Raw genomic sequence first — 16,565 nt, 5'->3', positions numbered from 1 at the left:
CACCGTAACTGATCGCGCGCAGTTACGAAGTGGCGTTAACGTATCTCTTATTAGATCCATGCCACTACTCTGTACACCTTACTATAATAAACCTTCCATAATATCACTTCAAGTTTCGAGTACAAACATAAATTTTTCTACAAAAATTATCATCATCCATAAATTATCTTCACACATGGCACTGAAACTTACACCCTTCTATAACTATACCTAACAATGCAAATTAAAAATTAACAAATACTGTAATTAAGAGTAGTAATCGAATCTATAAAATCAAAAATGCCTAATAAGCTACGAGTGAAATGTGGAACACGTACGATATGAATGCATATGCCGCGGTTATTTATAGAATTAAGTTTTTGCTTCATGGCCTGACCAGAGGATTGATTTGAACTTTCGACGAGGTTAATTGGCAATCGACTTGCGAGAAATTTATTGGTGAAAAAGCGGACGCTGAACGTCTCGGTTCATATTGTTGGGGCAACTCGAGGTGTAGAGAAACCTTGATGGAAATTGATCGGTGTCGTAGTGATACTTTACGAGTTTCTTTTTTTGATACATAATAAAACTTATAAAAATTACATTAGGCGTTGATATTATCGTCGAATACTTTTTAATTTGGCGATGTTTTAAAGATGTCCTTCTAGTACACTTTGATAAGAAACTTTAATGAGAAAGTTTATTAACTACCAAGGTATACTGGGTTTAAAAGGGCAACATAATGCCTTGTCATCTTTCCATATTATTTTTTCATTAATTAAGCTTTATCGTAACAAAGTACAGGAAGGTAATAAAAAGTGACATCAGATAATTACATTCTAGATAATTATACTTCAACAGTCAGCATTTGTTATAGAACGTGAAAATGATTGTCATCGCAGTAAAATATATTTATTTCAAAATTTGCTGAATATAAAATAAGGTACATAAACTTTAGAGTTTACAAATAATTTAATACGTATAAAATTGAAACAGTTAAAAAATTCCGGCATGAATCATAAGTGAGCAGCCATTTTGAATTACAAGCGCTACCTCCCATGTTTTCGTTCACGAAGTCAAGTATCCGAGTCCCGAAGAATCGACTCGCAACGCTTTTTTTAATCGTTTATAATAACAACCGTGAGTCAACTATGGCCACCGAGTGAACGGCTGTAGAAGGAAGAGGAGACTCATCGGTGTAAAATGAATCGGAGGCGTATGCAAAATCACGATGTTGATATTACTAGCTTCAAGGATATTTGCTTTGGCGCGTGAGTGGACTGTAAATGTTGTAAAGCAACGTTCTTTAACAGTTCGCTGTTTTTTCTTTGAAGTTCAAGGTCTTTCTTGAACTCTCAACTCCTCTATTAATCTTCGTCTAAATAAATTTTTTCTAAGATTCCTTAAATTTCTTCTGAGTTTGCTCAAATGAGAAAAAGAGACGACAATGAGAGAACAAATAATCAAATTAATCCAGAGAATAAATCCAGGTGCCTAATTCAGAAAAGGCACTGGTTCTCCAGGAAACAATTGTACAACAAAACTGCCTAAAATCGAAAAACTTGTGACATAGCGATTTTCGTTAGTTTTCCCCGAATCCAGGAGTAAAATCCTATACATCGCGCTGAATATACGTATTACGTTCAATAAATTTGACAGTAGGAGCGTCAAAAGGGTCGATCGAATGTGTCCCCCGCGCGGCCTGCCCGACTATTCCACAATAGACACCAAATGTCGCGTTCAAAATTGAAAGCTAAAACGCGTTAACAACATTCCGGCCATCTGAATCGATTTCGTAACGTTATATTACAAACACTGCAGGAGGACGTAAATTTAGCGTGTCGAGGCTAGATTTTAGCGCGTTTTCGAGCGATATCGAAATCTGATGGAACAGGCATTGGTCCCGTGTGCGTGAGTGCTCGTCGTCAAAACTATCAATCGATGAAAACTACTTGTGAGTGGACGTAAGGTAAATCGAAATCAATTTCGAGCTTGCAGTGCGATCGTACGATTGTTTCATGTGAATTTCGATGGTATTTTAGATTTTTACATCTTTGATTCGTTGTGTCATTAGATTATTATATTCTGATGTCTTTTGATATTTAGATAGCTGAATGTTTAGGTAGTTGGGTACCTAGATACCTGCACACCTAGACATATATACACATATATTCCTACATACCTAGATACCTACACACTTAGATACCTTCAGACCTGGATACCTAAGTACCTGGATATCCAGATGTACCTACATGTCTTCCACATAATTAAACAATTTTTCTACATATCAAGCATTATACATAATATCAAGATTGTCCTTGAAGAACATTTATCCTGCAACTTAGCACTTTATCTTGTTATTATTGTTACTGATAGATCTATGTACACTTGAACCTCATAAGATCACATTTTGACACCATAACCTTGATCCAAGTACAAAAATCTAAACCTGTAAACCAAGCAAACCTGTCGAAAGAATTTTTAAAGTATATTTGCACGAATCTCGAGCAGGTCGTGAACAGAGAAGATTAATGCCCGCGCGGGCAAACCGAGGTAGTCCATCAGCCGCTAATGCAACGGGAATCTCGTTCGAACGTTAACGAAGTTAACACACGGTGGTCAGAGTCTCACGCAAAACGCACGTCATCGGCCATAATGACCGATTACGCGGGACGAGTGTCATCCTCACAGTCGAGCCAGCGTGACGATGGCGTCGCGGCGTTACGCGTCTAAACCACGCACGCGGATCATTATTGAATTATGCGCGATGCCCGTAATCGAATCATCATTATAGCCGGTTAACGAGCTCCACTGGGTATACCCTCGCTCGTGCAAATAAGACTCTAATCGATCTTCTTATTTTTCGGAAAATTTTGGAGATGATAGAGTTGAAGGTTAAGTTAGGTGGTTAGGTTGAGGTGTGAAGTTTGTGAGGTGATTTGGATAGTCTTGTGAAGTTTGTGATGGGTTGTAGTTGGATATATTTGGGTATTTTGTTAAATGGTATCTGAGGTTTGGGAATCTGGAAATTTGGGGACTTGAGGATTTGGGGAGTTAAGGAGGTGGGAATGCAAGGACTGGAGATGCAAGGATTTGGGAGGTACAAAGATTTGGGGAGTTGGAGTTGCAAGGATTTAGAGATGCAAAGATTTAGGGATACAAGAATTTTGAGGGTACCAGGATTTGGGGATTTGGAGTTTTAAGTATTTGAAAATTTGGGGACTTGGAGACTGCAAGAGTTTGGGGATGCATGCAGGCATCTTTGGATACAAGAATAAGTTGAATTATCAAGGGTCCCTAAATATAAAATACATTTTAATTTTCTCTGTTCGTTTTAACATTATAGCCCTGCATAGTCAGTCTTGACTGATACACCCGATAAATGGCACAGTAGAGTTAAAAACCCATCAACAATCACTGTACGGATGAAAGGATCTAACCACAGAAAAGAAGGATGGTGTCGTATTCCGTGCAGTTGGTACAAGGAGGTAGCAGGAGACTTAGGACGAAACCGTAAATCGATAACAGCCGTCCTAGGCACCAGTTACATAATATCGAGCCGAGGCACGGGCACAGTATCCATTAATTAATTGGCATTATGCGCAAGATAGCGCACCGTCTCCCTTCGTCTCGTTGCCTCCTTTCCTGCCGCTTTTTCCCTTCTCCCTCTCGTCTACCCCCACCAGATGTTTCCCAACTCCCATGCGACTCCATCTCCCTGTGTTCCCTGTATCCCTACTCTTCAACCGGGCTCGTTTCCCTACCCTTTCGGGTGTCTGTGTACCCACTCTCTCGCGTTCAACCACTCTCCCTCCCTGACGTCCATTAGAATATTAATGCGAATTGATGCACACGTGTCATTACCGTAATGAGTTGGTTGGTACTGTCCATGGGTGTACAAAGTGTCGTCTGAAAAGCAATCACGAAATTGCGGGTGTCTCTCCGTACCATTCCTCTCCATTCCCTCCGCCTGCTTTTCCTCATCCTCTTCCCTCTTCTCGTCCTCTTACCTCCTATATGCCGCTTCCTATATACATCGACGTGTTTCTTTACTTCGACTATAGTTTTCTGCCCACTCGACTGTGGCACCCGGTTAACGCTACCCTGGATGTGCTACCTAATCAGGATTAATATCTGGGCACTCTTTCTTCAAGATTCGTTGCCATTTCTCTTTTTATTATATTTACTTGGGTTGTGTACTTATGGACCCTTGTAGATATTTGAGTTTTTCGTGTATATGTAATTTTATTTATCTTTTGGGTATGTGCTATCGTGTGTATGATTGTAGGTATTTGGATGTGGAGGTATCTTTGAGACTGGGTTGAAGGATTTCGATTTAGTGCAACTGAGGGTATGAGGCACTTCATGAGACATATGTGTATACTCATGTGTGATAAGAAGGCAACATAAGTTGGTCAGGGATGTAAACATAATTTGTCAATTTTATATTACGTCCAAAGAATAATGAAACTCGTCCAAAACGAAACTAATCTTAATTTCTCGTCCTCTTCGTGTATCTGCTTGAAATCAAAATGAAATTGAATCACGAGGACTAAGTGTATTGTCACATATATCAACGGAAGAGTTCGGACAAGCAAGGATGCAGAAAGGCGAAGAACGAAGGAAACTTCGCTCGGTCAACGATTAACGAGCGTCACATTCGTCAAATCGTGCCCAGAGCCATCGGGTGATACGTGTAACGAGCTAATTAACTTAATTTATCGCCGTTTGACGGAGATCCAATCGCAGATGCGCGGCACGTTAATTGTACGTCCATTAGCTGCCGATACGATCGTATATACCATGGCCCGTACTCTCTAACGATCGCTTTACAGCTCGTTTCACCAATCTCTTCGACTCGTTCCACGGACTTTTCATTTTTCGATCGTTTCTCCGCTCTTCGCGTTGCCGGAGTACCATGGAAAATCTCTCTGATGCGATCTATGGGCCCCTTAACACTGCGTTCGATACGCGTTGGACTTCAAATTTATATTTTGTACTTATAGTTATTTTTGTCACTTGAAAACTTTCTGGTTTATGAAAGGATTGATGAAGGAACGAAATGATTTTTGTATCATTAATTAGAAAGTTATTATTTTTACATCATGTTAGATTATTTTTAAATTACAAACTGTTTTAAAATTTAAAGTTATGAAAATTGTTATTACTTCAAAAATTGATGTTTATAATTGTCTCGCAATTATTCTGAATGACTTTGTATTTATATGTGAAAGTTAAAAAATAGTTTAAATATATGTATGATACGAAATTAATTAGTAACGTCTTGATTATTATAGTGAGAGTGTTCTGCACGCTATAATTGCAATTATTGAGGATCCTGTTTTCAGTTTGTGCTTTCCATTTGCTATCAGGTGAAATTAATACACAGCACCATGGCCGGCTTCAAATTGAATAATTAAAAGAAATTTTAAATTATACTGTTATAGATAATTTATTTAAATGGCTTAAAACGATAACATTATTAAACTGATTCTTTCAACTTAGTTGAAATTATACTATTAAATTAAACTAATATGAGTTCAACGATAAAAATAAAATTTAAGTTTAACAAGACTTGATTTCAGACTTCTCATTTCCAACCTATTACCAATTTTATTAACCCAATAATTAAATGAGAAGCAAATAATAACAATACAGATTATTATACAATTACACGTTACGAAATAATTAATATATAAGATTCGAAAGGTATTATCTGTTGAGGATGGGTGTTGTAACACGCAGAGTACATTTAACCGAGGAGAAAGCACGAAACATTACATTAAAAGCTACCACTTTCAGACCGATGCATTATAACAGCTTCGTTAACGTGGTTGAATTCAGGTTCGTCAGGTTTCACTCGGCAGTAATACCGTGCATTGTACATAATAACATCGAAGTTACAGACAGCAATAGCAGAGGCATAGGCGAGGGTGCACATGTGGTGGACCTGTTATACCCGGCACGATCAATAAATGCTACCAATATAAACCCTATTAATATTTCCTTTTATCCTCTCGGACTGCTGTAATACGAGGCACGATGTTCCATTGAATATCAGCCATGTTATCGAGCGTGTGACAAAACGTTTACATCAGATTTGTCCAAAATTTTGCTACGGTGGCAGAGCGTTTATCGCTCCTGGCAGTTTTGTGTTACGTATTACCGGATACAACGTCGGCTTCCTGTTGATAAGAACAAACGTAGGGATGCCAGTCTCCTGTCGTTTCGCTTTGATTTTGTTATCAATGGGGTTGTAGGTTTCGGGGAATATTTCAATCTTCGAAATTATGAAATTTATGGACTTTTGGGAGTTTGACTACCTTTATACTTTTGGCAGTGTCTGATCTTTTCATTTCTGTAATTTAGGAATGTCAGAATATTGGAATGTCACATTTTTGAAATGTTGGAATGTGGAAATGTTGAAATGTGAGAATGTTGCAACGTTAGAGGGTTAGATTTTTGGAATATTGGAATGTGGTAATTTTGGAGTTATCGAATATTACAACTTTTGCTATATTCCAGCTTTGGAATATTGAAATGTTAGAAATGTGCAATGTTGCAATTTTGAAATGTTGGAATGTGGGAATGTGGGAAGATTGGAATGTGGGAATGTTGGAATGTGGGAATGTTGCAATGTGCGAATGTGGGCATATTGCAATGTTAGAGGGTTAGAGTTCTGGAATATTGGAATATGGTTACTTTTGAATTATCGAATATTACAATTTTTGCAATATTCCAGCTTTGGAATATTGAAATGTTAAAAATGTGCAATGTTGCAATTTTGGAATGTTGAAATGTTAGAATATTGGAATGATGAAATGTTTGAATGTTGAAATGTTGAAATATTAAAATGTTAAAATGTTAAAAATATTAAAAATGTCCAGTGATGAATTTTTGAAACGTTACAACTCAGAAATGTTGGAAGGTTGAAATGATAAAATTACCCTTATTGCTTCCACAACATCTAACTACTCAAAACAAAAGAACTTTATCAATCATACATTGTCTGACTCCAACCAAAATTTCCCGCGCACGTTTTTAATGAATCCATTTAATTAACCTGATCACGAGTTAATTTAACGTTAGCTGCAGAAAAAAAGTCGGAAAGGCTAGAGAATTGAAAAATCGGATAAAATTACAGTAGAAGGATTATTTTATTAACGGTAAGGTCTTTTTTTCCGGCGTTCCCCAGCAATTGTACAAGCTGTAGGAGAAACGAAGCCCCTTTCATCCCTCCCTCGTTGCAGCTCGTTCAACTTGGAAATTGTTCTCGGCCCCTGCTCGGTCCTTGTCGGTACTCAAACTAATAAGCTCTCCGGATTAATTAAAATTTTGGCCGATGTAACTGGCCACCGTGCACGGCCAAGACCCGTGAGTTTTCGACGTATAAACAAGAACGCACAGTTCCACTCCCCCTCCTTCTTGCTCTTCATTCTCTCCTTTTTTCTTCTTCTATTTTTTTCCTCCGTCTTCTTTTTTTTTTTTAATTCGTCGATTCCAACTAACTACGACTCACACAGAGACCCGTCTGTATTGTAAACTGTACGTTTCGATGGCTGCTTCTCGCGAGTTCTCTCTCTCTCTCTTTTTTCTTTTTCTCCTTCGTTCTCGTTGCTCCGTGACGTAGCCTTCGGTCGACTCGTTTTCCTCTCATTCTTTTTTCCGAATATTTTTCTCCTCCTTGCCTGGCTGCCGGCTTTGCCTCTCCACCCGCTAATTGCCGTTCGAGCGCTAATTACTCATTAACTACGTCGAATCGTAGGAATCGGGGGATTTACGGATACACTCGATAATTTCATAGGCGAACTCACGAGCGAGCGTGAACGCGCGCCAGAGGCCGTTATCGAGGTGAAAGGATCTTTTATTTAGTAATAGAAGTTCGAAGTGGAATGGGTTTAAAGATAAACATCGTTAGTGTTGCTCTCGAGGCTACGCTGGATAATTATTAACCATTAAGCCGCCTGACGTAAGATCGTACTATTTTCCAGCCTCGTGCTTTCCTACTCTTCATTTGGCCAGATGCGCGATACAATTCATACATTTATTTCGTTTACTTTTTACCCCACTTATAATACAAGAACTGTGATTCAGGTACTTTGTAAATTACGGTTATTAGACTTTTAACTGGATTACTGTCGTTTCGTGCTTTCTTGCTCTTCGTTTGAGCAGATGCTATAAATTCATTTCTTTTATATGAAAGGAAGAGGAAATTGAAAGTGGATCATTAAGTTTGGTACTTAGTAAGGGTCTGTTAATAGTTTTTATAGTTTCATCTTATTAGTTTGAGGTTACTGTCCTAACCTAATCTCATTTGGCTCATTCGTGTTCAAGTAACTAAATATAACCTCAAAATTCTTCATGAATTTATTTCGTATTCTTTTCCTCTTTATATAAAATATAGAAGTGTTTCAAGGTGTGTAATCAACTCTTCATTACTTAATCAAGTTCACATTTAGTAAATCACAGTTATTAAACTTCCAGTTTAACAGGTTCGATCTAACCTAATCATCTTCACTATTTCGCAACCCTATACCTTCTTAATCTTCGTATGACCAAATGCGAATGTACTTCATTTTATTTCGTAATCTTTGTTTTTCCCTTTTTGTATTAAATATAGAAGTAGTTCCGTATGTGTAATCAACTCTGTGTACATTACTTAATTAAGTTCATGTTATTTAATAAATCATAGTTATTAGACTTCTAGTTTAACAGGTTCAACCTAACCTAATCATCTTTAGTATTTCACAACCTTATAATTTCTTGCTCTTCGTATGAACAAATGTACTTTATAAATTTATGTTCACATTTATGTTTGAATTCATTTATAATTTTATGTTTGAATTTACTTATAAATTTATGTTCGAATTTATTTATAAATTTATGTTTGAATTCATTTATAAATTTAGGTTTGAATTTATGTTTGAATTTGTTTATAAATTTATGTTTGAATTTATTTATAAATTTATGTTTGAATTTACTTATAAATTTATGTTTGAATTTATTTATAAATTTATGTTTGAATTTATTTATAAATTTATGTTTGAATTCATTTATAAATTTATGTTCGAATTTATTTATAAATTTATGTTTGAATTTATGTTTTAATTCATTTATAAATTTATGTTTGAATTTATGTTCGAATTTATTTATATATTTATGTTTGAATTTATGTTTGAATTTATTTATAAATTTATGTTTGAATTTATTTATGAATTTAGGTTTGAATTTACTTATAAATTTATGTTTGAATTTACTTATAAATTTATGTTTGATTTTATTTATAAATTTATCATTTACTTTTTAAATGTACAAACTTCATAATCTTTGTTTTTATTTTTCCCTCATTGTATAAAACACAGAAGGTAATCTCTTCTTACTTAAGATCACGTTATTTAGTAAATTACAGTTAGATTTCCAGTTTAACAGGTTCAAACTATCCTAACCTCACCTCATTTCACAACCTCTCGGACCAGATGTGATCGCGGTATGCTCCATAAAATAATTTATTTTTTCTCTCCCCGTGTGAAATCCGAGATGAGTATAATTAATTCTAGTTCAGTTACTTAATCACTCTTACTACACTTTTTAATAGATTTACTAACCATCCTATTTCTCAGCCCCGTACTTTCGAGCTCCTTAATCAGATATACTCCGTAAATTTATTTTATACTTATTTCCTTCGTTATGTAAACAGAATATCAATGTAAATAACTCTGGTTCATCTGCTTAACAGCTATTACATTTTTCAATTTAACAAATTTACCTGGCTATTTCATTTTCTCGTGCTTTCGTGCTCTTTATTTAATCAGATACCCCATTAATTTATTTTTTTACGTGAAATCCACAATGTCGGTTAATACATGAACTCTAGTTCAATTACTTAATAATAACTGCTATTTTTTTTTAATTTATAAACTCATTAATGACCTTACCTAATTATATTTATTTTTCCCCGTGCTTTTTAACCAGACACAATATCGATCGATAATACAAAATCATCGATCTCGAATAACTGAAAACTCGTTTATTTTTACCATGTTTAATTTCCTTATCAGTATAATGAAATTTATATAATTGAAGGACGAGATGAGTAGCGTTTCCTATTAATTAAAAGCATCTACACCGTCATCGCAATAAGTTTAATAATAATTTCTTTCTGAATTTCATTGCCCGAGGTAAAAATATAGGATAAAATTTCTGTAATCGATGAGGCACTTAATTTCGCATTAATTAAAATCACCTAACACGTCATCAAGTTTAGTAATATTTTTCATTTTCTTTCTGAATTTCATTATTAAACAGGTATAAATATACGTTGTTTATGTAATCGAACAAGATGAGTGGCACTTAATATCGCATTAATTAAAAGCATCTATCCCGTTGTATAACCTACACGTCATCGCGGTAAGTTTTGTAATATTTTTCATTTTCTTTCTGAATTTCATTGTCCGACTACAAATATACGATGTTTACGTAATCGAAGGGTGGAGATGAACGCCACTTTATTCCCCATTAATTAAAAGCATCTATCTCTAATAACGTACACGTCATCGCAGTCCCTGGAACGATGACAAATAACCACGATTGACTTCGTGCGCACCGAAATGAACCGACGCAATCATCGTCGAGTTTTCCCACCCCATCAAGACGTATCCCCAACCCCACTTCTCCCTCTAATTTTCCATGGACTCTTGAATAACACTTCAATCCAGGATAATATCGCAGCTGTCGTTGCTAATGCGCTATTATTTCCTGTTTCGTAAACGAACACCGCAGGATGCACCCTCGATATGCACGCATTCCCGTTTTCCTCTTATCCCCTCAATTTCCTTCTCTTCCTTTATTCTACTCCCTTTCTCTTCATCGTTTCTCCTATTTAATCATTTCGTTTCCTATTTTTCGAATTATTTAACCTTACGCTTAATGTCAACTGTGCGTCAAAATATTCGATCTTCAACTTTTCTTAAATTGTAAAAATTAATTTTTACGTGAACTTTTATTGGGGTCAATAATTGTAGAGGCTTGTTTATTTGATTCTATGTAATTTATTGTAATTTATTGTAGTATCTAATTTATTTTTAGATTATTTTTAGAGGCAGATGTTTGTAGGTTATGTTCGATCAACCCCTACAGATTTTATTTTTTTACTCGCAGTCTGTTAGAGATTGAAAGAAAGTTTCCAGACAAAATTTACTCCCTTCAGTCAGATCTATCGAATGACTCAAGTTTTATTAATTATTTAAACAATTTATAAAAAAAAATTATTACAATAATTCGTCCTTTTACATCAAATCGAGAGTTCACTACATATGTTCTACATACGTTCTACATATCAAGGTTTCACAATTTTTGAAATTCACAAATTGGGGATGTAATATCAAGTTCATATTCAGTCATGTCATATACAATCATATCATGTTCAGTAATATCAAGAATCTTTTTAAATTCTACTTTAACAATTGAACAATTTTATTTTGACAATTGAAGTTACAAGTTTTAATTACATGAAAGAACTACAATTTAAGTTTTCACGTAAAAATTCATCCACATTTCTTGAAAGAAACATATCCACAATTTTGGCAGTTTCAGATATAAATTTGTATTTATTGATATATATAAGTCTTTGAGCGCAGGTGAATCGTATCGCGAAAGTAAAGGTTAGAACTTTACCGTAGCTAAAAGGTTAAACGGATGATGTTTAAATATTCACATTCCAAGTAAAAAAGTGTGCCGAGTAAGCCGAGAAGCTGCAAACGTTGAAAGCCACGAGCGATCGAGGAGCAACGTCATGCCGGATTGCATCCACTGAAAAGAGTTCGACTCTCGTTTCATTATTCCCGCGGTGGCAGATGTGAGAAGAGGAAAGGAGGGAGAAACAGACATTTGAAAAGAGCATATACAGGGTGTATCGTTATATATCATAACTTCATCGATTAATTCATACGTGAATAATAATTGCGTTTACTTTAATGCTTATCATATTTCACATATTATTCTTTTATTCACTTTCTTGATTAATTCTTTGTGTGTGTCGAAAGTGTAATTTTTATGAAGTATCGTGTGAAGTATATTTTGAAAAATATATATTTTTTCAAATGGGGTTGTGACGTCATTAGTTTAATTTTGTCAGACATGATTTTGATTTGAACCTGATTTTAGTACTTTGGATCTCTTACATTTTACACTTTGGACCACTTTTTGATTTCAAACAATTGGATTTGTAAAATTTCAAAATTTCTAAGTCTTAAAGTTAATGATAACGAAATAACAAAATTGTACAGATCATAAATTAAGAGATTGCCAAAGTGCAAAAATTAAAAATTTTCAAAGATTCAAACACCTGAAGCTTCACATCAAATCCCCTCTCTCGTACATACACGTTCTCCAAAGTGCAAGACACTCATCAACCCTTGACAAACAAATGAAATTGCAAGTACCTCCAAACTATAACAAACTAATATACTTATAAGCAAGCTACAATAAAAAATGCAACCCATCATAATTTCCATCTAATAGACCTTGATCAAATATAGAAACAGATGACATCTAATCACACCCAGTATATAACTAGAAAAGGTAACAGAGTAGGGGCAAAGAATTGTATTAAGCTCGACATAGAAAGAAAAAAGAGGGATGAAAGAGTGAAGGAATGAAAAGGGGAGAGCGTGGAATGCAGGAAAAGAGAAACATTGGTTAGAGGAAGGGGTGGCTGCGGGCAAAAGAGAAGGGAGGAAGTCCTCGCTCTTTAAGGACTTCGGTCCTTTGTCGTCGCTGGGCAAATTAATTCGATGAAGGCACGTTAAGGATCCTGTTCACTCCGTCGTCCTACAACAGCGAGGGTAACATCGACTCGGATGACGACTCTTTTTTTTATGCCCGGGGGGTGATCACGTGAATTCGCTCGAGCATCGTTAGAGGGGATTTGCAATTAGCGTGTACATTGTACGCGGATGCAATTAGTATGTCGCTGGTTATTATAACAGGGGACTGTGGTAATTGGTTTCGGCTGCGTTTCACAGAAGTCACTTGTAAGAATCTGTCATCTCGATTTCTTGTCCTATGACTTTTTTTACTTCCACGGTTATCAACGCGAAAGTATTTTTCTTTGGGTTGAAGGAATTTATTAACCCTTTGCGCTCAAGAGGTGACTCTCAGTCACCATTTTATTTAATTTAATGAGCATTTTTTAACCAAACATAAATTAGTTCACACATTTATTCTTTATCTTGATGAAAATCAATGCTAATTTTAAGAAATGTACTCGAGAGGTGACTCACAGTCACCATCATATTTAATACAATAATTTTAAATAAGCATTTTTTAACCGATTCTATAATATGACACGTGTGACGTATAAACATAGTGAAACAAACAGTTGAAATTATTAGTAGAGAAATAACAAAACCTCAAAAGAATTCATTTAACTTTTTAACTAAGTTTTAAAGTTTGCAGTCAAATTACCTTCGAGTGCAAAGGGTTAAAACTTAGGACTTCCATATAAAGGGGTGCAAACCTTGAGTCATAAATTTCTAATACAAGTAATGCAACTACTTAAGTAATACAATTTTTGTTATTACATTTGTTACTGCAAGTGTTGCGTACTATATTTGCATACCGTGTCTACACATATGATTGAATATAATACAAAAAAATATTGTACTTACCCATTACTACCCCCGCATCAATCAAACAAATAGTTAAATGACGATGAGTAAACGCTTCTATTCCTTGCCGAGATTTAAGATTTATTTCCCGATCGAATAATCCGAATTCAGCGAGCGGCTTTGTATCACGAGTAAACGAGAGCACGCACGGCTCGAAAGAGGGGTTGTTCGGCGTGGGCTGCGGCGAACAAATTAAATTGGGTCTGGTCCACGAACGAGACCGTGATAAATCTGAAAAAATATGTGTTTGACAGATATTGCTCCTCCCACCGTTCTCCTCTTTCTCCAACCCTCTTACACCGTGTTGTGTTTCTCCTCTTCCACCCTGTTCCGCTTTCTTCCCGTAAAATTACCATACCTCCGGGTAACAGCTGTCGCAATCGCCCTCAGCATCTGATAAACTGATAGCAGTGACACATGCCAGCAGTTGAATAAGGTGCCGGGTAAAATCGACCCCTCCTAGTTTCTTGCTGCACGATTTCTTTGCGAGGTCCATTCTCTGACTGTGCACGTGGTCGGCCTTGCGTGCAACGTTTCCGGGCTTCTTCGGCTATAAATTCGAATTTATGGACGGATTTTCCGAGTTTGCACCACCGTCATTAGGTTTGTAAATTACCGAAGCATCCGACGACGAATTGTGGTGTTTTATTGCCGTCGGTACCCGCTCTCGACCTTTTGTCACCAGATTCTCGGCTTTCTTTGTTGCGAATCGACCCGAAGGTCGTACCGGTACGAAAAACCTTTGTCCCACTTCGCTTTATGGTTTCTCTTTCGTGAAAGCTTTCTTTCTATGCTATCAAGTACTGGGGGGAGGACAACTTATTTTTAGGGGTAGCCACAGGTGTCAATCGTTCGGTGTGGAAATTAACCTCTAACATTCGACACTTCAATAAATATTTATTACTGCAATAGGCAGACCTTTTTGAAACTGAAAGTTGAAACTTTGTTTGAATATGATTGTCTAAAATATATTAGCGAACCTCCTAATATATTTTATATCGCCACTTCTATGAATCACTCCTAAAAAAATGGCGATGTGGGAGAAAGAAACTTAAATGATTTCAGAAAAAGCTTTTAATGATTTTGCTAAGGGAATACGTTCTCGATGTTCTAAAAACTGGGTTAGATAGTCGAGTCTGTACAGGAGGCCAGTATAAACAGAATTTACTGTATGCATGTTGTTTAGGTGTTCTATTTCCCACCTCCATACCTCGTGTTTGCTCAAAAGGTAGAAAGCGTAAACCTGTGAACACACAGCTCCTCGGTGCGTTAAGCGTGTCCAACCTTGAAACTCTACTGATTTTAGACTAACTATAACGAGAGATTTCATTTCGATTCTGATCTATGAGTTGTACGATCTTTCAGCTTCTACTTTGCAATTCTGATTTTACAATTTTTCCATTAATATAGTGTGTTCTTAAAACGTTTTAAACATCCTTCAACCTTCTATATTCTTTAGATATATTTTTCTTGTGATTAGATATTTTTGAAGTTTGTTTAAATATACTTTTTTGTCAGAAGGAACAATAAGTTTCAAAACTTCATTTTTTAAATTATTTTATGAAATGATTTTTGTAGCAATATTTCAGTGATATTGTATTTTAGATCTTCAGTAATTTTATTGTTCTTAATTGTTCTTTTTTTCTGTTTCAGGTAAGTTGCCATCTACAGATTACATATTCAAAATGTCCACATCGTCAAAATGGGTGAGATGAATTTATCATTTACATGAACGAATGTGAAGGGATGTTATCACATATTAAATTAATAATTTTAAGATATATAGTTATTAATGTACATGTAGATCAAACTGGTCAAATGACATCAAGTGTATTCATCGAAGAAAATTGATGCATGAATTGTCTAAATAAGATCCACTGACAAAAGACTTTCAGTTATATGAACATATGTGAAGAGACGTTATAACATATTAAAATAATAATTATAATATATGTAGTTATTAATGCACATCTAGATCAAACTGATCAAATTACTTCAAGTACATTTATTGAAGAAAATATTGTTTCATGAATTGTATTAATATGATCCACTCATAAAAGACTTCCAGTCACATATGTATATGAATATGAAGGGATGTTATAACATATTAAACTAATAATTATATACAGTTATAAATATACATATAGAAACTGATCAAATGACTCGAAGAAAATATTGTTGAATGAATTGTAAAAAAATGATCCACCTATAAAAGACTTTCCACCCCAATAAAGCTAAACATTCTCTCAAAGCCATCCATCGTGAAAGTTCGTCAAAAATGGACGGCTGATTAGGAACGATCGTTAGGGACGGTCTTTTTAGAAATTCCATCGGGATCCAGCAGGTGTGTAGCCAATTTTGCCGGTGCGCCAGTAAAGTAATGATTTCAATTTCGCGAGATCGCTACCCTCGTTGCCAGCTACGAAGGCTTTCAACCCCCTACGCCCCCTCCACCGGCGGTCCTTCCTCCCTCCGATTCTCTCTCTCTCGCCACCCTTACATTCTACCCGTTCCCGTTCGAGGATTCGGATTAAGCGACTAAGGAAATTCAATATCAGTGGCTGAGATGGGCACATAAAATTACTGACTGCCACTTCGCCTTAATTTGCGCAGTAAAGTTCCCCGCTACGCGGCCTTCCAACCCCCTCCGGAAACCGTCTGTCCCCGAACGTCGCGTTTCCGTGTAAAACTAAGGGATTATGATTCGGTTATTGGCTTCCGGGCCGCGTTTCGTTGCGTAATTCGACGAAATTTCCCGCGACCAAAGACCACCCGCCGCCCTCGATGAAATACGAACGGCTCCTATTACGTTCCGAAGGAGAGGCCCGCTCCTTGCACCGATACACGCCAGGCTTTCGTGATTTTAAACGCGAGCGCTGCGACTTCGATGAGAGGGCTCCAAATTGCCCTTGCGATCCG

General features: G+C 36.1%; 1 protein-coding gene and 1 long non-coding RNA gene across 3 annotated transcripts in view; one reads left to right on the top strand and one right to left on the bottom strand.

Moving 5' to 3' along the window:
* The window catches only part of LOC100880605 (uncharacterized), a 386,346-nt gene that overhangs the window by 230,638 nt on the left and 139,143 nt on the right, over positions 1 to 16,565 (top strand). The gene's annotated exons all lie outside the window — the stretch shown is intronic.
* LOC143264780 (uncharacterized) lies at positions 11,518 to 14,138 on the bottom strand. Its single transcript, XR_013038709.1, has 3 exons — positions 13,945 to 14,138; positions 13,647 to 13,877; positions 11,518 to 12,807 (listed from the first exon to the last, which is right to left on the bottom strand). It is a non-coding gene; the product is annotated as an uncharacterized LOC143264780 (long non-coding RNA).

Source organism: Megachile rotundata, chromosome 1 (assembly GCF_050947335.1).
Source record: "Megachile rotundata isolate GNS110a chromosome 1, iyMegRotu1, whole genome shotgun sequence".
NCBI classification, from domain to species: domain Eukaryota; kingdom Metazoa; phylum Arthropoda; class Insecta; order Hymenoptera; family Megachilidae; genus Megachile; species Megachile rotundata.
The sequence above is the reverse complement of the archived record's forward strand: the minus strand, read 5'-3'. Positions and strand labels throughout refer to the sequence as shown.